Here is a 25,881-nt window from a genome sequence, read left to right on the forward strand (position 1 = left end):
ACTGGCCATTAAAATTGCTTCACAACGAAGATGACGTGCTACAGACGCGAAATTTAACCGACAGGAAAAAGATGCTGTGATATGCAAATGATTAGCTTTTCACAGCATTCACACAAGGTTGGCGCCGGTGGCGACACCTACAACGTGCTGCCGTGAGGAATGTTTCCAACCGATATCTCATACACAAACAGCAGTTGACCGGCGTTGCCTGGTGAAACGTTGTTGTGATGCCTCGTGTAAGGAGGGGAAATGCGTACCATCACGTTTCCGACTTTGATAAAGGTCGGATTGTAGCTTACCGCGATTGCGGTTTATCGTATCGCGACATTGCTGCTCGCGTTGGTCGAGATCCAATGACTGTTAGCAGAATATGGAATCTGTGGGTTCAGGAGCGTAATATGGAACGCCGTGCTGGATCCCAACGGCCTCGTATCACTAGCAGTCGAGATGACAGGCATCTTATCCGCATGGCTGTAACGGTTCGTGCAGCCACGTCTCGATCCCTGAGTCAACAGATGGGGACGTTTGCAAGACAACAACCATCTGCACGGACTGTTCGACTACGTTTGCAGCAGCATGGACTATCAAGTCGGAGACCATGGCTGCGGTTACCCTTGACGCTGCATCACAGACAGGAGCGCCTGTGTTGGTGTACTCAACGACGAACCTGGGTGCACGAATGGCAAAACGTTATTTTTTCGGATGAATCTAGGTTCTGTTTACAGCATCATGATGGTCGCATCCGTGTTTGGCGACATCGCGGTGAACGCACGTCGGAAGCGTGTATTCGTCATCGCCATACTGGTGTATCACCCGGCGTGATGTTATGGGGTGCCATTGGTTACACGTCTCGGTCACCTCTTGTTCGCACTGACGGCACTTCGAACACTAGACGTTACATTTCAGATGTGTTACGACCCGTGGCTCTACCCTTCATTCGATCTCTGCGAAACCCTACATTTCAGCAGGATAATGCACGACCGCATGTTGCAGGTCCTGTACGGGCCTTTCTGGATACAGAAAATGGTCGACTGCTGTCCTGGCCAGTACATTCTCCAGATCTCTCACCAATTGAAAACGTCTGGTCAATGGTGGCCGAGCAACTGGCTCGTCATAATACGTCAGTCACTACTCTCGATGAACTGTGTTATCGTGTTGAAGCTGCATGGGCAGCTGTACCTGTGCACGCCATCCAAGCTCTGTTTGACTCAATGCCAAGGCGTATCAAGGCCGTTATTACGGCCAGAGGTGGGTGTTCTGGGTACTGATTTCTTAGGATCTATGCACCCAAATTGCGTGAAAATGTAATCATATGTCAGTTCTAGTATAATATATTTGTCCAATGAATTCCCATTTATCATCTGCGTTTCTTCTTGGTGTAGCAATTTTAATGGCCAGTAGCGTATAAACTTGTTCCTTTAAGTATCCCCACAAATAAAAATCTAGTGTATTAAGGTCTAGCGAATGTGGCGGCCAGAGCAATGGGCCTCCACGATGAATCCATTTCCCTGGAAACGCTTCATTTAAATAGTTATGCACTTTCATTCCAAAGTGTGGCAGCGCTGAAACTATAGCTGTCGCTGAACACCACATGGGACGGTTTTAATGCGTCAGGCAAGGTATTGCAAGGAAACGTACGATAAAGGGACGTATCCAACGCGTCCGGCAGTAGGTAAGGGACCAAAAGCACTCCTTCCACAGTTCCAGCCCACAGGTTTATGCCAAAGCGTGCCTGAAAGCCACGTTCATGGATGACATGTGGATGTGTTCCGACCAATAGTGGCTGTTGTGGAGGTTGAAAATACCTTCACGAATCGAGCTGGAGTCGTCAGTCCATATCACGTTATTTATAAAACGTTCGTTATCTTCCACTCCTACCTGGCGAATGTGGTCTTCTGACCGCTGGTGTTGAGTTAACGTGTGATGATACGGACTGCAGATCCTCATTGTGCAACAGTTCAACAGCCAGTGTTTGAGATATCTGTAACTGCCTTACAATATCACAGGCACTTCGCCGAAATGACTGGTGAACGGTTGCTAGAAACGCGTTCTCTGTTTTGGAGTACGTCTAGTCCTTGGACCACCTTTTGTCAGTTAATAGTGGAGGAAGATTACCGGTTCCCAGAAAGCTTTGCTCCAGGCGACGAAAACCATTCTTAGTGGGATGGCGTCTTTCAGGATACCGTGCAGCATACGCATAAGCAAGAGCAGACGCCTGGTAATCGGATTCACCCAGTACCAAAAACATGTCGACGTAATCACCGTTTGTGTGCACCATTGGGAAGTCGCCCTAGATGAATCTCACAGGAGGACCATTTGTAGATGTGTACTGCAAAGTTAGTAGACAACATGCGTGCAGTTTAACGGATCCCTTGTCATCTAAACGATGAGAACTAGCGACCGGACCTAAAAAAAAAAAAAAGTGAACGTGAGTTTGATGTCCCAGCAGTCTACTCAGTGAGCAACGACAGATGGTACGGTAGCGTAGATCGGTATACGTTCCTCTGTACACTACGATATGCTGCACAATGTGGCAATGGTACCCGCTCCTCGTTTTCACATGTGTTTTTGAGATGTACCCGACGTGATTTTGCTAGACAAACTTTTGTGTTGAGTCTGGCTGAAGAATCGCATGCCGACCTCCAAGTGCAGCATTTTTTTCCTCACGTTGTATGTCCTTCGTGCTGCAGCTGTGTGTAAGATTCATACCATTTTGTAATGACCTTATGTGATAAAACTTAAAAATAAAACAGTAAAAATACTTTGGCTGGAAGCATTTCCATGGAATTTTTGTGTGTAACTAGGAGTTCATTATTTGTTTTCAAGAAATAATACGAGGGCCGTTCAGAAAGTAACCTCCGGTTGATTTAAAAAAATACACCAAGTTAAATAAAAATATTTTAATATATACATCTTACAACTACATCTTTGCACTATTTTTCTACATAGTCTCCATAGCGATTCTACATCTACATCTACATTGATACTCCGCAAGCCACCCAACGGTGTGTGGCGGAGGGCACTTTACGTGCCACTGTCATTACCTCCCTTTCCTGTTCCAGTCGCGTATGGTTCGCGGGAAGAACGACTGTCTGAAAGCCTCCGTGCGCGCTCTAATCTCTCTAATTTTACATTCGTGATCTCCTCGGGAAGTATAAGTAGGGGGAAGCAATATATTCGATACCTCATCCAGAAACGCACCCTCTCGAAACCTGGCGAGCAAGCTACACCGCGATGCAGAGCGCCTCTCTTGCAGAGTCTGCCACTTGAGTTTATTAAACATCTCCGTAACGCTATCACGGTTACCAAATAACCCAGTGACGAAACGCGCCGCTCTTCTTTGGATCTTCTCTATCTCCTCCGTCAACCCGACCTGGTACGGATCCCACACTGATGAGCAATACTCAAGTATAGGTCGAACGAGTGTTTTGTAAGCCACCTCCTTTGTTGATGGACTACATTTTCTAAGCACTCTCCCAATGAATCTCAACCTGGTACCCGCCTTACCAACAATTAGTTTTATATGATCATTCCACTTCAAATCGTTCCGTACGCATACTCCCAGATATTTTACAGAAGTAACTGCTACCAGTGTTTGTTCCGCTATCATATAATCATACAATAAAGGATCCTTCTTTCTATGTATTCGCAATACATTACATTTGTCTATGTTAAGGGTCAGTTGCCACTCCCTGCACCAAGTGCCTATCCGCTGCAGATCTTCCTGTATTTCGCTACAATTTTCTAATGCAGCAACTTCTCTGTATACTACAGCACTTATCGTATCTCTTCACAAGCTTTGAAAGTCCTTCTGCATAAAAATCACCCGCTTGTGCCTGGAGCCAGCCTGTGACCGCATCTTTGAGCTCTTCGTCGTCATCAAACCGCTGTGACCCGAGCCATTTCTTCAAATGCATGAAGAGGTGATAATCACTTGCCGCCAGGTCTGGGCTGTAAGGTGGATGGTTGGTAACGCCCCACTTGAAGGACTCAAGAAGGGCCGTTGTTCTGCGAGCAGAGTGAGGACGGGCGTTATCGTGCAAAAAAACGATACCGGAAGTCAGCATACCACAGCGTTTGTTCTGTATAGCCCGTCGTAACTTTTTTATTGTTTCACAGTACACGTCTTGATTAATGGTCGTACCACGTTCCATGAATTCAACCAACAACACCCCTTTGGCATCCCAAAACACCGTTGCCATCAGGTTTCTGGCAGAAAAATCTTGCGAGGCTTTTCTTGGTTTGGTAGGCGAATTTGAATGTGCCCACATCTTTGATTGTTCTTTTGTCTCAGGGTTCACGTACTTAATCCAGGTTTCGTCACCAGTCACGATTCTGTTTAACAATGGTTCTCCTTTGTCCTCATAACGTGACAGAAAGTCTAATGCAGAGGCCATTCTTTGAGTTTTGTGGTGGTCGGTAAGAATTTTGGGCACCCATCGTGCACAGAACTTACGGTAACCCAATCTTGCTGTCACTATCTCGTACAAGAGAGTCTTAGAAATCTGTGGAAAACCAGTAGACAACTCCGACATTGAGAAACGTCGATTTTCACGAACTCTTGCATCAACTGTCTGAACGAGTTCGTCAGTCACCAATAATGGCCTACCACTCCTCTCTTCATCATGAACGTTTTCTCGTCCACTTTTAAATAAACGTACCCATTTACGGACAACTCCTTCCCTCATAACTCTTGGTCCGTACACGGCACAAAGCTCACGATGAATAGCTGCTGCAGAATATCCTTTGGCTGTAAAAAACCTTATGACAGCACGCACTTAACATTTGGCGGGGTTTTCTATTGCAGCACACATTTCAAACTGCCACAAAAACTAAACTAGCGCAGGTACGACGTTCACTCGACCACGGCTTGATGCCGACTGACCTGTTGAGTGCGTGAACGCACAGATGGCGTCGCTACTCCCCCCACGACCCGCACTGTGACCAGTCGGAGGTTACTTTCTGAACCGCCCTCGTATAAAACACCTTTACGCGTGTAGTACTTCACTAGTTAATTTCTTGCGGCAAGATACGTTTAGCTGAATTAGAACAAATTTTCGTACAATGTTTCTCATTTTCAGAGGAACCTTTGGAGGCGATACAGAAAGAAGTTGTTGCCACGGAGCGAGGACATACAACAATAGGATGCAGATCTATTACTGGGGACGGGCTGAACAACTGCCGCTTTGTTCATCCGAAAGGGTGGGGCATGACTTTCAGCGGACAGAAGGATGCAAGGTATGTTCAGCTGTACGAAAATGTAATGAAGCAATGAGTGCACATAAAAGGGTGAGTGTAATGTCCGTATGAAGTTGCTGGTAAATTAGTTGAATAAGGAAACTTTCAAACTGTGATCTTCGACGCTCATGATTACATCACAGCTCAGTTTCAGAAAATATTACTATTATCAATATTTTTTTCTGCAGTGCAGTCAAGGGCAGATATAGATATGCTGGAAATGGTCTTTCCCATGGTGAATGTTTCCTGAGAATTACTGACGTGAGAGAAGAGGACTTTGGGGAATGGATATGTGCAGCTGCATTGGAAGGACAGGAAGTTGGAGAAACATTGACTATAATAAACATTATCGAAGAAGGAGGTAAGGAAATTGTGTTATCTAAGTACTGTAGAAAATTGTGACCATAATACTATAGTCAGATTTAGGATTCTGGTTTAATGACGAGAAGACAAGTACCTCTGGTCAGAAGAACATAACGTAACAGCAAAAACAGCAGAAAATGGTATAACAGGAGTAGGATCCGGTATGAATAGTACTGAAAATGTTTTTTTAATGAAGAAATGTATGATGTGAGAAAGATAGTATTTTTAGCAACGATCAGACATCTTCATTTACAATTACAAGTATTATATGCTAATACTGACCCTACGACTTATCTTAGAAGAAAGATTAAGGAAAGGCAAACCTACGTCTCTAGCATTTGTAGACTTAGAGAAAGCTTTTGACAATGTTGACTGGAATACTCTCTTTCAAATTCTGAAGGTGACAGGGGTAAAATACAGGCAGCGAAAGGCTATTTACAATTTGTACAGAAACCACATAGCAGTTATAAGAGTCGAGGGACATGAAAGGGAAGCAGTGGTTGGGAAGGGAGTGGGACAGGGTTGTAGCCTCTCCCCGATGCTATTCAATCTGTATATGGAGCAAGCAGTAAAGGAAACGAAAGAAAAGTTCGGAGTAGATATTAAAATCCATGGAGAAGAAATAAAAACTTTGAGGTTCGCCGATGACATTGTAATTCTGTCAGAGACAGCAAAGGACTTGGAAGAGCAGTTGAACGGAATGGACAGTGTCTTGAAAGGAGGGTATAAGATGAACATCAACAAAAGCAAAACGAGGAGAGTGGAATGTAGTCGAATTAAGTCAGGTGATGCTGAGGTAATCAGATTAGGAGATGAGACACTTAAAGCAGTAAAGGAGTTATGCTATTTGGGGAGTAAAATAACTGATGGTGGTCGAAGTAGGGAGGATATAAAATGTAGACTGGCAATGACATGGAAAGCGTTTCTGAAGAAGAGAAATTTGTTAACATCGAGTATAGATTTAATTGTTAGGAAGTCGTTTATCAAAGTATTTGTATGGAGTTTAGCCATGTATGGAAATGAAACATGGACGATGAATAGTTTAGACAAGAAGAGAATAGAAGCTTTCGAAATGTGGTGCTACAGAAGAATGCTGAAGATTAGATGGGTAGATCACATAACTAATGAGGAGGTATTGAATAGAATTGCAGAGAAGAGAAATTTGTGGCACAACTTGACTAGAAGAAGGGACCGATTGGTAGGACATGTTCTGAGGCATCAAGGGATCACCAATTTAGTACTGGAGGGCAGCGTGGAGGGTAAAAATCGTAGAGGGAGACCAAGAGATGAATACACTAAACAGATTCAGAAGGATGTAGGCTGCAGTAGGTACTGGGAGATGAAAAAGCTTGGACAGGATAGAGTATCATGAAGAGCTGCATCAAACCAGTCTCAGGACTGAAGACCACAACAAACAACAACAACATCTGCAAATCACCGTTAGGTACATGGCACAGGATACTTCTCATTGAACCACATGTTAGGGTGTCGCCTGGCTCCAATTGAATATGGAGCATGGAAAACTGTGCATGCTGTCATCAGTTTAAATTTGTATTCGTGGTCCTTATGGCAGCATTATGCAAGGAGGAGGGGGGGGGGAGTATATTTCTAGATTCTTCGCTTAATACTGGTTGTTGATACTTTATAACGGGGCTTTCGCAAGACGGCAGCATTTTCGTGACGCTCTTCCAAGTGTCAAACGAACATGTGACAAGTCGTGCAGCCAAACTTCGAATATTTTTACTATCCGCAGTTAGCCCTACTTGATGTTGGTCCTCCATGTCAGACCGATATTCTAAGATGGAATGCACGTGCGTTTTCTAAGCAGTGTCCTTTGCAGACTGACTGCATTTTCCCAGCCTCATTGTGAAGTATTTCGTACATAATGTTGCTAATAAGGCCGTAGGGGATTCTTTAACACTGAAGATGCGCTGCCCATGGGTGTCAAGAGTGTGTGGGAGGGTAGGAACGAGCACCCCCATGACCTGTACACTGAGGTCTTACTAAAGCCTCCTTAGGTAGAGATTACCCACCAGACCTAGCCCGCACACTGTATCCATACCAGTTTTGTTTGTTTGTTTGTGTGTGTGTGTGTTTCTGTTCTATAGCGTCAACTGTGAATCAGTCTCAAAGGTAGCAAAATTTTCAGTACTCTGTACGTATTAACCGACAACTCAGCAGCTTAACTCCATTATACGGTATAAAAAAAAGTCTGTTACCAGTCACAATATAAGATTATTTACTCGTCACCTAAGTGAACGAGGGCAGACCGACCTCCCTGGAGGCCTTCTGAGTGCTACCGGTGTTTAATTATCTGTTGTCAGCTGTTTTAAATTTTAGGCTTATGGTTATTTGTTTTGTTTTCTTAAAATTGTGCAAAATTAATTTTTAGATTTACCTTTCAAGCATAAACGCTGCTGCCTTCTGCCTTTAAAGATTATAGTAATATATTTTTTTAAAAAATTGAAGTTTAATTGCGGCCCTCATCCGTTGGTATTGCACATTGCATATGTTGCTTCTTTAAATTATTTTATTGTTATCTTAATTCGATTTTAAGATTTCTTGCTGTTAAACATGCTGGCCTTCTACCTTTAAGGGCCTATGGTTATATATTCTGAGGTTTTGAAATTTGATTGTGGCCCTCAGCCATTTGTGTTCCACCTTGCATATGTTGCCTTTTGGTTTTTAAATTTTTTTATTGCTATCTTAATTGAATTTTTGATTTTTTAAGCTTTCTTGTTGGCCTTTTGCCTTTAAAGGTCTATGGTAATATATTCCAAAATTTTGGAAATTGATTGTGGTCCTCAGCCATTTGTATTGCACTTTGGGTATGTTGTTTTTGAATTATTTATTTGCTTTCTTAATTGGATTTTTATCTTGTTAAGATTTCTTGTTGGAGGCCTTCAGCCGTGAAAGAGTTGCTAAATTACAATAAATAACAATTAGAAGCAGAAACTGACTTCAACCCTTGGCCCCTTTCCACTATCCTATACCCTGTTCTGCCCAGCGGGTTTATCGGGCGTTTCAGTAGCACTGCTGTACGTCCTGCAAAACCGATTACAGGACATAAGACAGAGTAGTAATGTAACACCCAGAAGACATGGTTGGTTGTCAATGTAGCTTCGTGTGTACACACGGTTGGCAGGCACGTAAACAGAGTTGCAATAGCATCTGAAGATATAAAAGGAGACTGTGCGATTTGCCATGTCGATTTTCAAGAAGATTTGACCGTAAGTGTAAACGAAGCAGTAAATTTGACAAACGTACTCAACCTCTGCAGTATCAATATAACCATATTCTTTGTAAGCCTGTTCCTGAGACCACAAATGTTGGCCGGAGACGTTACTTTTTTTGAAGAAAGCAGCAAGCAGTGTGTGTTAGACTGCCTGGCAGTGTACTTGGTTTCAAAATGACGGAAGCTGGCCGTATTGTAATAATATGTTTTTATGAAACATACTAAAAGGGATTGTATTAATGGAGGAATTTCGTAGGCCAACATGTAAGGCAATAGAATTCTTTTTATATTTGTAAGTGTGTAGTTTCTTATTGTTAGAAGATTGCGTATTGGTGTAGAAATTTTGTAATGCAATGTATGTTTTTGTCTTATAATTGAAACAAGTGTCAAGGAAAGAATCAGTACACAGAAAAATTACGAAGAAATATTTTGCTAACTTGTCTAGTTATGAGACCTTTATGAGCGGGTGTATTGTCGTTATGGTTTAATGAAGCTCAGTTGTACTTTGAGTCTTTGTTCTTATTTATCTTTCGTCAAGTTTACTTCTTCAGTTTTCATTCTTCACCTTTCATTCATTGTATACTCGCATTGCACACCGTGAGTTGTGTGCTGCAGAGGCATTTTTGTGAAAATTGGTAAGATACCGTCCTGTATTGCACTTCGTATGTACGGGAAATGAAATTTGGTTTTGGACGGCCATATCAATATTCCTAATAGTAACAGGTTGCAGAACAGAAGAGCGTTCCGTGAGCACGGGTAGACCTTTTCCCGTTTTTTATTATCGCATATACGAAAAGAGCCGCGAAATATCTGTTAATAATGCTGTGCTTTGCTTTTCTTTATCATCATTACCCTTTAGCGGAATAAAATGTATATATGGAAGTCTTATTGTTCTGTATCTGGCCTACAATTTAAGGAACGATTTTTCGTAACTGCAACTCATGCTAAGAATCAATATATCTTCCCTACTTCATAGTGATTAGAAGTTGAAATCACTTTGTTATGAACACTGATGTTACAGTTCGTGTGATCGTTCAAAAACACAAGTTAGCAGTGGATTTTATTTCTCGTTAAAATGCTATTTCATACCACGACTAGCTCAAGAACATGAGACTCTCATTAAAAAATACGTTGTCACTATAAAGTTTGCCAGATCAGAACGGAGCACAGCAAGATTCCTATCAGATTCTGAAGGTACATTAAATTTTTTGCACTGTAAATTATATCCTATCAGCAGCCCGCGTCAATCTGCAACACATCATAAAATCTGCTGATCTTCACTGCCAGTCTGGGAGCTAAAAGAAATAATATTATTTTACTATTATTTTACCGCTTCCTTGCGGTATGCTCGACTATATTGTAAGTCGTTTAAATACGCCGCGGCAGCGGCTCTTCGTTCTCCACGCAGCTCAGCACCACAGATAATATTTATATAACTGAAAAATGTCTCAACAGGATGGGATAATATGCAAGCAAGCTTAACAATAAATAATACAAGTTTTCATTTAAACAACTCTATTAAAACCTTTAAATATCTCAGTGATTACAGACCTTTGTGAATTCACACGTAATGGCGTACATTGCTTAGTCTCGACAAAAGAATGCTACATTAGCGTTCGCTACTACGACACAGGATATCTTACTCGTTCGACTCCCAGATGAAGAAGACAAAGAAATTACTATTCGTCACGTATTATATACCAGTTACTTATTTTAATCTTTGTTCGACATTTATCGTCTGTGGCGGTTTCATTACTCGCCGACGCAGATATTCTCAAAAATAAATAATAAAAAAAATACATAATTTTATACAATAACACAATATGATACATATAATTTTCTCGTTACTACATAATATGTTGTTTTTGTTTCTTACTAGACGTTACAACCTACAGATTTAATAATCATCAAAATTCATGTTCACTGAAAGATACAGTGACTGTCGGAATGTACCTGTAAAAATATCATAAAATTTCACAGGTTTCAAACCAGTAAAATATTTTAGAAAAGTGCTATCTTGTACGTTTTCAAGCAGCTTATCAGAAATGGGTCAAATGGCTCTGAGCACTATGAGACTTAACTTCTGAGGTCTTCAGTCCCCTAGAACATAGAACTACTTAAACCTAACTAACCGAAGGACATCACACACATCCATGCCCGTGGCAGGATTCGAACCTGCGACCGCAGCGGTCGCGCGGTTCAAAACTGTAGCGCCTAGAGCCGCTCGGCCACTCTGGTCGGCAGCTTATCAGAAAGTCAGACGCGTTATGTTTCATGTTCATTTGCTCTGTGATTATAGTAACACTTCTGATACAGTGATTGTTTGGGACACTAAGATAAAGATCAACAATAATCTGGGCCCACATTTTAATCTGATTCATTTGTCTTACAGTCAAATAGCATACGTAAATTTCATTGAAAATGGATTGCTGTCTCATAGGAGAATTGTTTGATGTACTGGGTAGGCTGGATTTCGCATCGCGTAGCGTCTGCTTGACATACTTCCGTTCAAAATTTAATGTTAACACAGTTCTATTGCCCTGCAGCGAGACTTGAGTATTTCGACATCAAAATCAGTTTTACCGTTTTCTAGGTATATAAACCGGACACTTACAAACACGAGTGTAGAAGCTTAACATTAAACTTTCAGATAGATCGTGCGCGAGAGTACATTATTGTTCTTTTGTTTAGAGTTGGTACCGGATCTGGTGGGGTGTATAAGGGGCATGAACAACGTCAGATGTTCAGCGATCCCATCCGTTAGGTACACACAGATGCCGTGTAGTCCTGTGAGACACTGTTATCAGTACTTGACACAATTTAAAAAGGGGCCTCATTGTGGGTCTGCATATGGCCGGAAGTTCGAAACGTACACTACCCAGATTTGGGGACCAATGGATGAGATGGTGGCACTATGAGTATTGGAACAAGAGGGGTACGAGCACAAAGTACCGTTACTCAAGATGGTGGCGATGACGTCATGATGTGGCGAATTTTGGCGGGAAGTTTGAATTTTGGCAAGAAAGTGCTACGCCCCCCCTCACCCAGAAAAAATGGCGCGAAGTTCAAATTCCACTGCTAATCCGTCACACCCCCATTATCTCTACTAAGTAAAGAACATGGCGGGAAAAAAGGACTTGTCTTTATTATTTAACCAGTTTCAAGCACATGTGTTCTCCACTGGATCTGGACTCCAACTGGCTTAGTTCATATCGGTGCCAGCAGAGGGTGCTCTCCTGACGTCAGCAGATGACGCAAGTACCGTCATTCAAGATGGCTGCCCCCGATGTATCCACCACGAGCTCCAGAGCCTAATTGGTTTAGTTCAAATCTTGGCCACCAGAGGACGCTACCGTGATGTCAGTTGATGACACAAGATCGTCCGCTCTTTCTCGCGCCGTGCCACCGGCCCGCAGACGTCCGACCGCTTACGTCAAACACCCTCGGCTGCCACCTCCATACACGCGCCGTATGCTAACGAAAGTAACACCCACATCGCGCATCTAACCTATCAATTACCTAAGTACTTAATTGCATTTCAATTTCAATTATATTCAATAATTCAATTTTCAATTTCAATATTCAGTGATTGAATGAGAAGTTCCACATTTTCCCACTACCTGCGCTGTGTACATTCATAACCTAGCACCGCTCCCCCCCCCCCCCCCCCCCCAACCCCTAGAATGCTGCAGTCCTATTGGCCACTGCATTAGTCACGTGATTCGACTTCATATAGGTAAGAAAAGATGTTCACTATACTTTCAACTACCTAGTTTCAACTACTTTCCAACGTCCAGACCGCCACCTCTTCCTAGGAACCGGCGCCGAGTTTGAATTCTGGCAGTAAAGAAAGGTCACTTGGGCTTTCTCTACCAACCTACGAAAATTGTTGCAAACGAAGCTCTCCACCACCACTAACCTAAATCACCTCTTCCTAGGGGCAGGTGGTAAAAGGGCTCAGCCCGCACTAGGCTGATGGAGAGAGGAAGGAGTGTACCTTATTGATTTGGGAGCAATTTATTTAGGGATGGAGCATATTTATCACAGAACACGCGCTCTGACATGTCTCACAGCATACAGACCTGCAAATTACTCCTACATAATTCTTGTATAAAGCTCTACACACACGCTTGCTAATTGTAAGCTGTCAAAAATGATGCATTGCGCAGCCAACAGAGATGCGAACCATTCATAAATAATGCAATACATTTACGTCCAGATAGCCAAACAACTCCTAAAGTTTCAAAATAATAATCCATCTAAAAGACTCAGCTTGCTAATCGTCAGCTGTCGAAATCATACACCAGTCTTTATTTAAACAATTAGAGGCAACACCACCAGCAAGTGTATTCGCCACTGAGTCCATAGCCCAACTGACTTAGTTCATATGGATGCCACTAGAGGACGCTGTAGTGACGTCAGGTGATGACGCAGGTACCGTAATCTCAGATGGAGTCGCCTAGTGGGTTCACCATGAGCTCCAGCCCCAAGCAGCTTAGTACATTTCGTCGCCGCCAGAGGACGCCACCGTGACACCGACTGATGACACAAGTACAGTTATCCATGATGGCGGCAAACAGTGTGTTCTCCACGAGATCTAGTACTCAGTACCACCAGCAGAGGATGCTGTCGTCCGTTTCCTGACGTAAACCAAGATGGTTAGGGAAAATGGTGGCAAAACGACTCAGACTGCTCTGGGCTGCTGGGAAGAGTAAGGATTGACTTCACTCTATTTATTTTGAAACAACTTATTTAACGATAGAGTATATCTATCACACTGATACAAAAGATCCACCCTGATGAGCCTGGGGCCATGTTGAACAGCCCACAGACATGCAACCAACTCGTAATTTCATTACACAATAGCAAACTGCTCCTAAATAAAACTTCCTGGCAGATTAAAACGGTATGACAGACCGAGACTCGAACTCGGGACCTCTGCCTTTCGCGGGCAAGTGCTCTACCAACTGAGCTACCCAAGCACGACTCACGCCCCGTCCTCACAGCCTCACTTGTGCCACTACCTTGTCTCCTACCTTCCAAACTTTACAGAAGCTCTCCTGCGAACCTTGCAGAACTAGCATTCCTGAAAGAGAGGGTATTGCGGAGACATGGAATAGCCTCAGCCTAAGGGATGTTTCCAGAATGAGATTTTCACTCTGCAGCGGAGTGTGCGCTGATATGAAACTTCCTGGCAGATTAAAATTGTGTGCCGGACCGAGACTCGAACTAGGGACCTTTGCTGTGAGGACGGGGCGTGAGTCGTGCTTCGGTAGCTCAGTTGGTACAGCAGTTGCCCGTGAAAGGCAAAGGTCCCGAGTTCAAGTCGTTTGTCGTGGAAAAACTGGCTTCTTCGAACATCATTATGTTTTCCGCAAACAAAGTTGTATTTCACAAATGTTATTAATTATCTTCATAATGTTATCCACGTATAGTTAACGGAAGACGTAGAAACGATATTCCGAACCGAATACGTATAGCGTAAGTAAAACGTTCGAATTAGAATCGAGACACCACGAACACAAATTTGCTGTGGCAGGTATGAAATATAAACTCCGTTACTCGCTCGTTACACTTGAAGGACAGATGTTGAATGGGCCGAAACGAGCCGCCGCATAACAGCGTAGTTGCGTGCTAACTTCGAAAGAAAGGTAGATGCGGTCCCTAGCGCAACTTATAACATCGTCGAAAATCAGTGCGGACGGGAGAGCTTTGGTACACCCTGTAAAAAAAAAAAAAGGGAAAAATGGAGGCGGTACAATTGGAGAGCGATCCGCCTTCACCAACATGCATAAGCAATTCATTAATAGTATATATATATATATATATATATATATATATATATATATATATATTTGAATTACAAAAAACAAATACTAAAAAAAAAAGGTTGCATTGCGCGAGATTCGATCCGGCGACCTTCGGATTACGAACCCGAGCGCTTACCGCTGCGCCACGACGCTGTAGAAAATTATTAATCGTAGAGAGTATTTCACCGCAACGGTTTATTATTAATCGTAGAGAGTATTTCACCGCAACGGTTTCTTTTAACTGTCGATTTTCTCGACAACGGCTGAGAAGTGCATCTTGGTGCTTTGCCACATTACACCTTTGGCCATGAGCTTTTATTATGCGCAGTATGAATCGAATCTGAATTTCACAATTGGCGGCCTCCCCTTGTAAGTAATTCTTCACACTGATGTGTAGACACGCTCAGTATTCATAAACTCTCCAAATAGCGCATAGCAGGGCCTACAGAGCCACTCGCGATGTAATGCATTCAATGTGCGCAAGCACAGTCCACCACCCCCTATCCAGTAGAGTACACAGGGGTTAGCGATAAGTGGCGCAGCAGTCAGATGTCAAACTGCGCCCAGGCCCCTGCTCGGCTTCCGCAAACATGAGATGGCGGCATACGTAACACCTGAGAAATTCCTATCCGCTAGATTCCGATGATGACGTGATCTCACGTACGGTCGATGCGGCCGTCAGCTGTCAAAGCACTCACAGACCTCCATTTAGGGCCACACGCCACAACACCCACGAAGCGAGGCAGCCGCAGCTCAGGTCGCACGCGCTCCGTCACAGTCTCCGAACCGGCGTCGTTGAGCACCGGTGAAAGTTGCATGCCACTATACAGTCACCGTTACACTGTCACAGCATTCCAAAGCGCGTTCACACCAGTCTCATATTCGAGGCATCTCCAGACGCCACTTGTCTTTACCACTGAAGGCAGAAGAGAACAGAGCGTGTTAACACACGCGTTCAACCGCACGTACCCCCCTCCAGCTTGACTGACAAACATTCTCAATGTTATTCTTAAGTCACATAGCTTTGTGAAAAAAAAAATCAGCCAAGTCCAGCTCTCCATAATTTTATAGTGCCCCAGAAATAGTTAACGCTCGCTAGCTTGTTGTCTCAGCTTGTATTCGCCAAAATTCCTGCCCTAACAGAACATTTTTACCAAAATATCGCCGAATCCAGTCTTCCTTCTGGACATAACGTGATAGCCTTCCTGCTCACAACATAAGCAAATGTTCTCACTGCTCCTATATCCCACCACAATCAATTGAGCATTTTCTTCCTGGGGCTTTCTGTCGTTATTTTGCAAAGATTGCTAAATTGCACCGACAGTTCCCTCAATCTATACACCCCCAACCTGTTCTTTCTTTCTTTCTACAGACGTTAAAAAAAATGGCTCTGATAACTACGGGACTTAACTTCTGAGGTCACCAGTCTCCTAGAACTTAGAACTACTTAAACCTAACTAACGTAAGGACATCACACCTATCCATGCCCGAGGCAGGATTCGAACCTGCGACCGTAGCGGTCGCGCGGTTCCAGACACAGACGTTACACCAAGTGGTAATACACTATTTTACACTGATCACCATTTTGCACCGACAACTAAACATCGCAAACTTGTCTGCAGGTCATCAAATACATACGATACTCGCAAGAATATTGGAGCGTCAAACCGATATCCGTCCAGGGAATATATCACCGAGTACTGTCTCAATCTAGTAAACATGCAATTCATATCCCCCACCATACCAAATCATCTCCTTTACATCAGCGAACCGAAGTCACTCTCTCAGAACTGTTGTGCAAAGACAGATCCGTTTCAACCTGGCACAAACGCGTTACTGTTTCCGCTTTCTTGCTCGCATTTCTACAGACATCTCCAGACTCGTCGACTAAAAGAACAGCCACATTTTCGCCATAATATTATACAATTTTTCGCTGTACTTCTCGATATCAAGCACACAGCAGTAACGTCCCGATCGCTAACGCAACATAATGCACAAGATACAGACTGTAAATTATTTCTCCACAAACACCAAACTTTAGTGATGTGCAGCGTGCTGTAAACCATTGACTAACTAGAAACAACTAGAGTAAACTGATATTTGCACTCTCGTATACCGTCGTCCGCGATCTAACAGATTCCAGGTGGTCAATATTGTTTACAAACCAACTAGGGTCTTTCCCACGTCTAGAGAACAGGCAAAAGTGTGTCCAACACACCACAATCGATCTTCCCTCAACTAAATAAAGGCACCAAATGTGGAGAAGCAGTCGAATAAAGGAATAACGCTCCACCGCAAACGCACCATATTCTCAAAGTTAAATTTGATCACGAAAGCCGCCCAACACATACTAAGTATTCGTTCGCTATTCGGTCGTCTATAAGATGGTAAAGTTAACTATGATACATTCCTACACTCCAACAGGCCTCTGCATTCGGAAGCCTGCTACCATTAACATGGGAACGCGAATCAGTATCAAGACAGACTGTGCATACACGTACACGTTCTAGAAAACCCCTCACATTTATCTTCTATCATTATACTAACAATTAAATCTTACGATCGTGGTCTCAACTGGACGGTATTCGGCAATGATCGAAGTATTGGAAATACACTGTGTTTACCGCTGTGGTTCTGGAAATACCTGTACCTCCCTTACCACTAGACATACTCTTCCCTTCGCTATCCTTTACACAAACAGATATACTTTATAAACCTGATGCTCAAATGCGAACATATCACACACTGAGCACTAAGTATAAGATTACTTACACAATAATTGGATGCATACGACACCAAATGATACTGACCGAAAACAAACGATGGGTGTGCATTCTTCCTGCGAGTCACAGCACCGTGTCATAGACGTAATCGAGCACATGTTAAAGATAAACTCCCGATCCCAACAACTACTGCATATTGCTCTCACAAGCCCTCTTCGTTCTACAGGTGCACCAAAGTATCCATTTTAAAAGCTACAACCGCTTTACGAATCGAGGTACGACATTACCTCTGAATGAGGTGGTGTTTTCCGGACAAATACCGTGACGGTTATCGTAGATATGCGTGTATTAAGAACCAACGATTCAACCTCGCGACAAACTCAATGAACTTTGAAAGTCATTCGGCTAAGGAATGTGGTAAGCAAGCGCAATTTGCGACTCTATCACACCGCACGCAACAACAAAAAATGGGTGCACGTAGTTATGCGTGAGATATCAAAGACTGTGCTTCAGTGAGTGTCCAGTGTAAAGACCGTTAACGGGACGAAGAAAGGGGTTTCCAACAGAAAAACGTTCTGCAATTGTGTCTTTGCGTCCGGCCAGTCTTACTATGCGACAAATAACGCATCAAGAACATATTTCCTTGGAATGTGTCCATTATGCCTTGCAGAGGCATGCGCATACTGGCCATCGTATGAACATAACTCGAAAGGGTAGGCCAAAAATCACATCAAAAAGTAATGACAAATATATAGTACTCACAAGTAGACATGATTAGCTCAAACCAGCGCCAGTTTTAGCAGCAGAACTCATCCATAATAGGGAAAAGCCGGTGAGTGTAACTACTGTGAAACGACGTCTTCAGGCAGTGAAATTAACTGACGGCCGGCCGCTGTGGCCGAGCGGTTCTAGGCGCTTCAGTCCGGAACCACGCGGCTGCTACGGTCGCAGGTTCGAATCTTGCCTCGGGAATGGATGTGTGTGATGTCCTTAGGTTAGTTAGGTTTAAGTAGTTTTGTAGGGAGTACATTGTGCTCATGTGGGAGCGATCTGAATGCTTATAAAACAATTAACTAGTAGCCAAGATGGCAGGAATTCTTTTTCTTCCATGGTTGCCGGTTTCGGTGAAACTAAAGCCGCCATCATCGGCCTTGATGTTGTAACCTGTATGTGTCCTAAGATCCGATGATGGCGGCTTTAGTTTCGCCGAAACCGGTAATCATGGAATAAAAAGAATTCCTGCTACCTTGGCTACCAGTTTATTGTTTTATAGGTTTATGTAGTTTTAAGTCTAGGGGACTGATGACCTCAAATGTTAAGTCCCATAGTGCTTAGAGCCATTTCAACCATTTGATCTTAACTGGCTTTTGACGGCTAAGAAACCATTACTGACGGCTATTAATAAGCAGAAGAGGCTACACTGGGCAAGACAACATGAAAGTTGGGCAGTAATCAGTGGAAAAGGTACTTTTCACTGACGAATCCAAATTTGAGGTTTTTGGCACAAAGCGATGTAAGTTAGGTCGCCGGTTGCCAGGTGAACGAATGTGCATCTCCAACATTAAATCATGTAAGGGGTTCCCTCATGGTCTGGGGATGTCCTGGAGGCAGTAAGGTTGGTGATCTTGTACAAATAAACGGGACAATGAAGAAAGAGGATTACCTTCGCATTCTACAGTATCATGCAAAGCCATGCAGAAGATATTTGATTGACAAGGGATTCGTCCTACAGCACGATAACGGCCCTAAACACACTTCAAAACTGTGTACAGTGTATTTGGCAAATTTAAAAACAAGAAGGAACTGAACTGAAATATATGATAATGATCGAAGCAGACGAAATCAATCAAAATTTGTGTTGCCGCTAGGACTCGAACCCAAATCTTTTTGCTTGGGAGGTAGAAATGCTAACCATTACCCCACCGCAGTAAGATGACTAACATTCATGTACGAACTACCTAAGCTGCCTTCCCCAACACAAACTTCAATTCATTTTTCCCTTACATATTGTCGTTACTACCAGGGCTCTCCGATATTGGCCAGCACCCCACCATTGGACGTAATGGGACGTCCTTGTACCATTGGTATGTAAGGAAAAAATGAATTGAAGTTTGTTTTGGGGAGGGTACTCAGGTAGTTCGTACAGCAATGTCGACCATCGTACTAGGGTGGTGTAATGGTTAGTATTTCTGCATCGCAAGTAAAGCAGATCCGGGTTCAACTCTCGGCCGCAGTACAAATTTTAATTCACTTCGTCTGCCTCGATCATTATCGTAGGTAATAAAAAGAGACTTAAATGTCTCAGGGAAACATTTAATTATCAAATGGATGATTTGGCCCGCCCCAGTGCTCCGACTGTAATCCTACTGCACTGCTTTGGGATCACTTGGGTAGAGGAGTTAAATCAAGGCCTATACCAACGTTCATCTCTTCTGGATCGGACTACGAGAGGAATGGCGGCATATCACCGCGGAAATGATGAAGCTGACAGCAAGAATGCCTCGCGTATGGAGAGCAATGATTAAAGCCAGGGGAGCCTACTTCGAAGAGAGTAAAATCTGACTCCACGTGTTTAGTTCCAATAAAAGATTACTCTAAATCTGTCGCATGAGTATTTCTAACATTTCTGGTTGCTGTTTGCATTTTGTCTTCAAAATCACTAATGTTCAAAAACTTTGAAGCGTTAGTGTAGCTTAAAGGCAGTTCGATGAACTCTCTGTCGGGCACGTAGTTGTGAACTGCACAGCAATCGTGTAGATGTGGATACTTCTACAGTGATGCTCCGCGTGTCACATCACTTGTCAGTAAAATGACCTCGTCCTTGAAGGCGTTGCCTTTCACTCTGGCAGTGTACACTTCTACACAAGTCCCCTACTGTGCTTGCTGTGGAGCAGGCGGCCGCTGGCCCGCGGCTCCGGAATGCGCCAGCAGGGGGCGTGGGAAGCCGTGGAGGCTCTGCTCGCCGCCAGCCGCCTGTTGTCGGATTTCACGGCGCCGCCTCTGATTGCGGGTCGTGCGTGCCAGGCCGCCCCAAAACACGGCCGCTGCGCTCTGCTGGAGAGCTGTTCTCCACGCAGCCGTGGCCAGCACGAGGAGCCGGCCGCGTCAACTCGCAAACACAGCCACACGTGACTCCGGATTCGGTGCTACCAGGAGTCCATAGAGCACCGGGCACTTGAGGGCAGCGTACCGTGGCCCGTGCCGTGCTTACACTCCTACATTCTGTCCGCCCCCCGGTAGCTGAGTGGCGCCGGCACGGTAGCTCAGGGTGTTCGGTCAGATGCTTAGCTGCCCTCTGTAATAAAAAAAAATAATAGTAAAATAAAAATAAAATAAACCTTGGTTAACATCCTTAGTGAGTTTGGAGCAGACAAGAAAACAGTCGCAATCGTCAAAGAAACACTTACGGATACCTATGCAAAAGTAAAGTTCTGGGGTGAGGTATCCAGACCATTCAAAATCAGAACAGGATTAAGACAAGGAGATGGGTTGTCACCTACCCTATTCAACTGTGTGTTAGAAAAAGTTATTAGAGAGTGGAGGAAGAAAACGACTGAAGAAGGAATACAAAAAAATCAGATTAGGAAGAATAAAGGATGGATTAGAAGTAGATTGCCTCGCTTTTGCTGATGACTTAGCGATTCTGGCAGGAAGTTTGGAAGAAGCAGTCAAACAGATCAATATTCTGAATGAAACAGCAGAAAAAGCAGGACTGAAAATCTCCTTTGAAAAGACAGAGTACCTAACCAATGTAAAAGAGGCACCGAACAATATGATTACAAAGTATGGCCAGATAAAGAAGGTTTCTAATTTCAAATATTTAGGGGAAATCATCCAGCCCAATGCTTCAGATAAAGAAGGAAATAAAACAAGAAAAATGGAAATGGCATTACAGCTAACAAAGAATGTGTACAACAAGAAGTCAGTATCAATTAACGCAAAAATAAGGCACTGATTAAGCCAGAGTGTCTGTATGCATCTGAATGTTTAGCAATGAACACTAACAAGGAAATGGAAGCTATAGCAAAAAAGGAGCGAAAAATCATTAGAAGAGTACTTGGGCCGAGGTTTGAGAATGGGACTTGGAGGCTTAGAAGTAATAGAGAAGTGTATGACAAAATTGAGAAAGTGAGAGATACTATGAGGAAGAGAAGAGTAAGCTTTTACGCCCATTTGAAAAGAATGAATGATGAAAGGCTGACAAAGAAAATATTCATGTTTTTTGACAAGAACCCCAGAACCCAAATTACCTGGTTCAAAGAAGTCAAAGCAGACTTAGAAGAGATGGGTATAGGAGAAGATGATATAACCAACAGAGACTTAATGAGAGACAAAATTCAACATTTTGAAGGATTTGAAGTGAAGAAGAGAAGAACTGGAGGAACAGTGTGGACAGAAGACCGAAGGGAGCAGCACAGAGAGAGGATGAAGACATATTGGCAGAAGAGAAAAGAGGAGGAGCGCAATAGGAGAATTGTATATTGAAAAATAGTTGTTTAACGCGGTCCCTAGACGGCCAAAATCGGAATAAAAAAAAAAACTGAGTGAGCGGATCGGCGATGAACTTCAGCAGGTGTCGTGGGAAGTCCGCTCCGAACAAATGCAACGAACAAAATGACAACAGCAACGTACTTGCCTCACACATAGCGGGGTCGGGTCCGATTCCCGTCCGGGTTGGAGATTTCCTCCGCTCGTGGACCGGGTGTTCTGTTGTTATCATTATTTCATCCTCATCACCGACTGTTGTTATCATCATTATTTCATCCTGATCATCGACGCGCAAGTCGCCCAATGTGGCGTCGCCGCGCAGGATTAGCCGAGCGGTCTCAGGCACTGCAGTCTGGACTGTGCCGCTAATCACGGCGGAGGTTCGAGTCCTACCTCGGGCATGGGTGTGTGTTTGTCCTTAGGATAATTTAGGTTAAGTAGTGTGTAAGCTTAGGGACTGATGACCTTAGCAGTTAAGTCCCATAAGATTTCACACACATTTGAACATTTTTAATGTGGCGTCGACTGTAGTAAGACTTGCTCTCGGCGGCCGAACTTCCCCGAATGGGCCTCCTGGCCGACAATACCATATGATCATTTCATTTTTTCCCTCGTTTCGTGCAACCGCGCAATAGGGGTGAGAGTGTCACTGATATGATACGCGAGTTGAGGTGGCAGTCACTGAAACAAAGGCGGTTTTCTTTGAGGCGAGATCTATTTACGAAATTCAATCACCAACTTTCTCTTCCGAATGCTAAAATATTTTGTTGACACCCACCTACGTAAGGTTCAAATGGCTCTGAGCACTATGAGACTTAACATCTGAGGTCATCAGTCGCCTAGAACTTAGAACTTCTTAAACCTAACTAACCTAAGGACATCACACACATCCATGCCCGAGGCAGGATTCGAACCTGCGACCGTAGCAGTAGCGCGGTTCCAGACTGTAGCGCCTAGAACCACTTGGCCACCCCGGCCGGCTCTTACGTAGGGAAATAATGATCATCATAATAAATTAAGAGAACTCAGAGCTCGAACGGAAAGATTTAGGTGTTCCTTTTTCCTACGCGCCATTCGAGAGTGGAATGGTAGAGAAGAGGTATGGAAATGGTTCGATGAACACTCTCCCATGCACTTAAGTGTGAATTGCAGAGTAACCATGTAGATGCAGATTCAGATTTAGGTGTAACCTGACCTGAACTGTTCGTCGTGTTTTCCCCAAGGTATAGGATATCCATACTTCTTTACATATTCTTCATTTGCGTAGCCATATTGTCCCTACCTGCTTTACAATTTCTGAGGATATTTGCGTTCTGCCGTTGCAACTACAAGAAATGAATTTTTTTCTCTCTCTCTTTTTTTTAACCTCACGCGTTTCGCTTTATTGAGGTACGGCATCATCAGTGGTGGTCATTTACGCTTGGTTTCTCGCTTACATCGGCAAATGCTGTCTGCTAGCACATCTTTCGTGTTTATCTTCGTTAGACACTAATACTTGTAGTCTAATTTTTAGTTGCTCCATAGAACGATGCCATTCTCACATTACACACAATTTTTCACACACCATTGTTTTATGCTTATTTTTATACTTGTAAGTTTACTGTAGCACTTTGAAACGTCCCCTTTTGAAAAATTATATTTGACTGTGCTTAAACTGACACACAATATTTTTTTAGCGCAACGCAATCTGACTTTCAAAAATCCCTACAAAAGAATGGCCCTGACTAACATTAACCTATACCTTTCGCAAATCACTTACCTCACCAAAAATCTTCGTTACTCGAACTACTGCAATACAGTGAGCGGCACTACTGCCAGCTAAACAAAAGATTCAAACTACGGAAGGCACTAACTACTGATAGGCATAGTTAGCAAATGAAAGATTTTTATAGAGAACAAACAATGTATTTACCTTAATAGTCATCAAAAGTCACAATATATATAGCAGTTCATGACATCCAGTCTTACAAATTTCAAAATTCTGCCATTTCTCTCCCCACATCCACCACTGCTGGCGGCTCACATCCAACTGCGCAACGCTACGCGCTGTTAACATCCAGCTGCCGCTGCCCAACACTACAATGGCAGACAACAATGCAAACTAGCCACAGACTGCACACAGCACAGCCAGTGATTTTCATACAGAGCGCTACGTGGCGTGACCAATACGAAAACAGAAACAGCCTACTTACATAGCCCCCATCCTCCCCACAAAAAATTCAACAAATTGTTTTGGGCACTGGCCAATACATATTTGTTAAAATTTTTCACAATTACAGTAACAAAGAAATCAAATGCACACACTTATTGATACAATGTTGGTCAAATGCTAAAATTTTCTCACAGCCCATAAAGACAGTCCTAATCATTCATCACACTAAAACTGCCATTTCTTTTCTCAAAGTCTGGGCAGTAAAAGAAAATGCAAACGGAAGTAGTGGATTTCCATGCAGTCTTGAAGAAGTAGTGTTGTCCTTCCAACGTAAAGACAGTGCTGACTCTTGACATGCTGACAGGTAATGGGCCACAACAGAGCAAACCCACCGCAGAGTCAGTCGAAGTTTTGAAGAATATTGGTAGGTAGGTCATCACAGAGTAGACCCACTGTAGTCCTGGTAGAGATTACGGTATTGGTGGACCACCAGAGGTGCAGACCCACTGCAGTCCTTGTAGAAATAATGGTACTGGTGAGTCAGCAAAGGTGTAGACCCACTGTAGTCCTTGCAGAAATAATGGTATTAGTGGGTCATCAAAGATGCAGACCCACTGTAGTCCTTGTAGAGATGGCCAGCAGCCATCTGTTGTGACTGTGCAGGTGCACAATCACCATTGAAGAGTCTTGCGGATAATATAGCAAGTCCATAACCACCACTTGTGCACTCACAAAGTTTTTGGAAATGTCCTTAGAACCAGCAATGCTGTTATCCAGACCCTTGCTGAATTAGTAACACATGTGCAAACACTAACAGTCCCTACTTCTCACATATTGTGCAGTACTATGATCAACAGAAACGTGTGCAGTGAAATGTAACTTAATTTGATGAACTGGTGTCTATACAATTACAACATAAGAATACAATTACAAAGGTACAAAATACATCATTAAAGAACATAACAGTACAGATAACATTCGTAGTAACACAGACTTTACGAAAGAATAGAAATAAACATATAAATCAGTGTTACAGGAATTATGAAATAAGTAAATAAATAAAATAATAAGAATAGTTTTTGAAACATTAATTTCACACATGATAATTGAAACAGAACAGAATTAATAATGTCTAAACATCTTTACAAATAAAATAAGATATTATAAATGCAAATTATATTTGAGGATAACAGTATTAGAGAAATTCTACAACATAAATCTTATTAGCTAAACACATAAAGACAGGAAGAACACAAATACACAAGGTTACACAAAAACATAGCGAAATAATACAAAAGGAAAGTCAGGGTTCGTTTTCAGTGTGACATTTGGTACTGCAGTCCAACCGAAAACTTCGTTCTGTAGATCTTTCCTCTTATTTCAACATTTTACCCACCAAAAAAATCCTATCCAAGCATGCTTTCTATATTCTGTTCACATCCTCTTTCAAAATTCTTTTTTGGCCAAACCATTTTCTTATAGCTTCTCAATGCATTTATTCCAATTCATCACAACTCGTTCTCACATATAGCCTACCCCATCTTAAGCTAACTTAAATCTACTGAGCTCAGATGCTAAACTAAGAGACGAGGCAATGTAGCAGCACAAAACAATTAACACAAATAGCAATGACAAAAAAATGCAGAGTGCAAAGCAAGCAGCAGTGAATGTAAATTAACGGATAAAATGCAAAATTACAACTAATATGAGCCAATGTGCAGCAACAAGAAAAATAAATCAGTAGTAAAACTGGCTTAACAGAGTAATGTAAAGTGAAATTTAGTAGCACTATGCCTGGCAAACAGCAGCTGCAAATGCAATAACTTATATCTAAACATGACATAGCTCAAGCAAAACAAAAAAAAAAAAAAA

This window comes from Schistocerca serialis, chromosome 4, assembly GCF_023864345.2.
Source record: "Schistocerca serialis cubense isolate TAMUIC-IGC-003099 chromosome 4, iqSchSeri2.2, whole genome shotgun sequence".
Taxonomy (NCBI): domain Eukaryota; kingdom Metazoa; phylum Arthropoda; class Insecta; order Orthoptera; family Acrididae; genus Schistocerca; species Schistocerca serialis.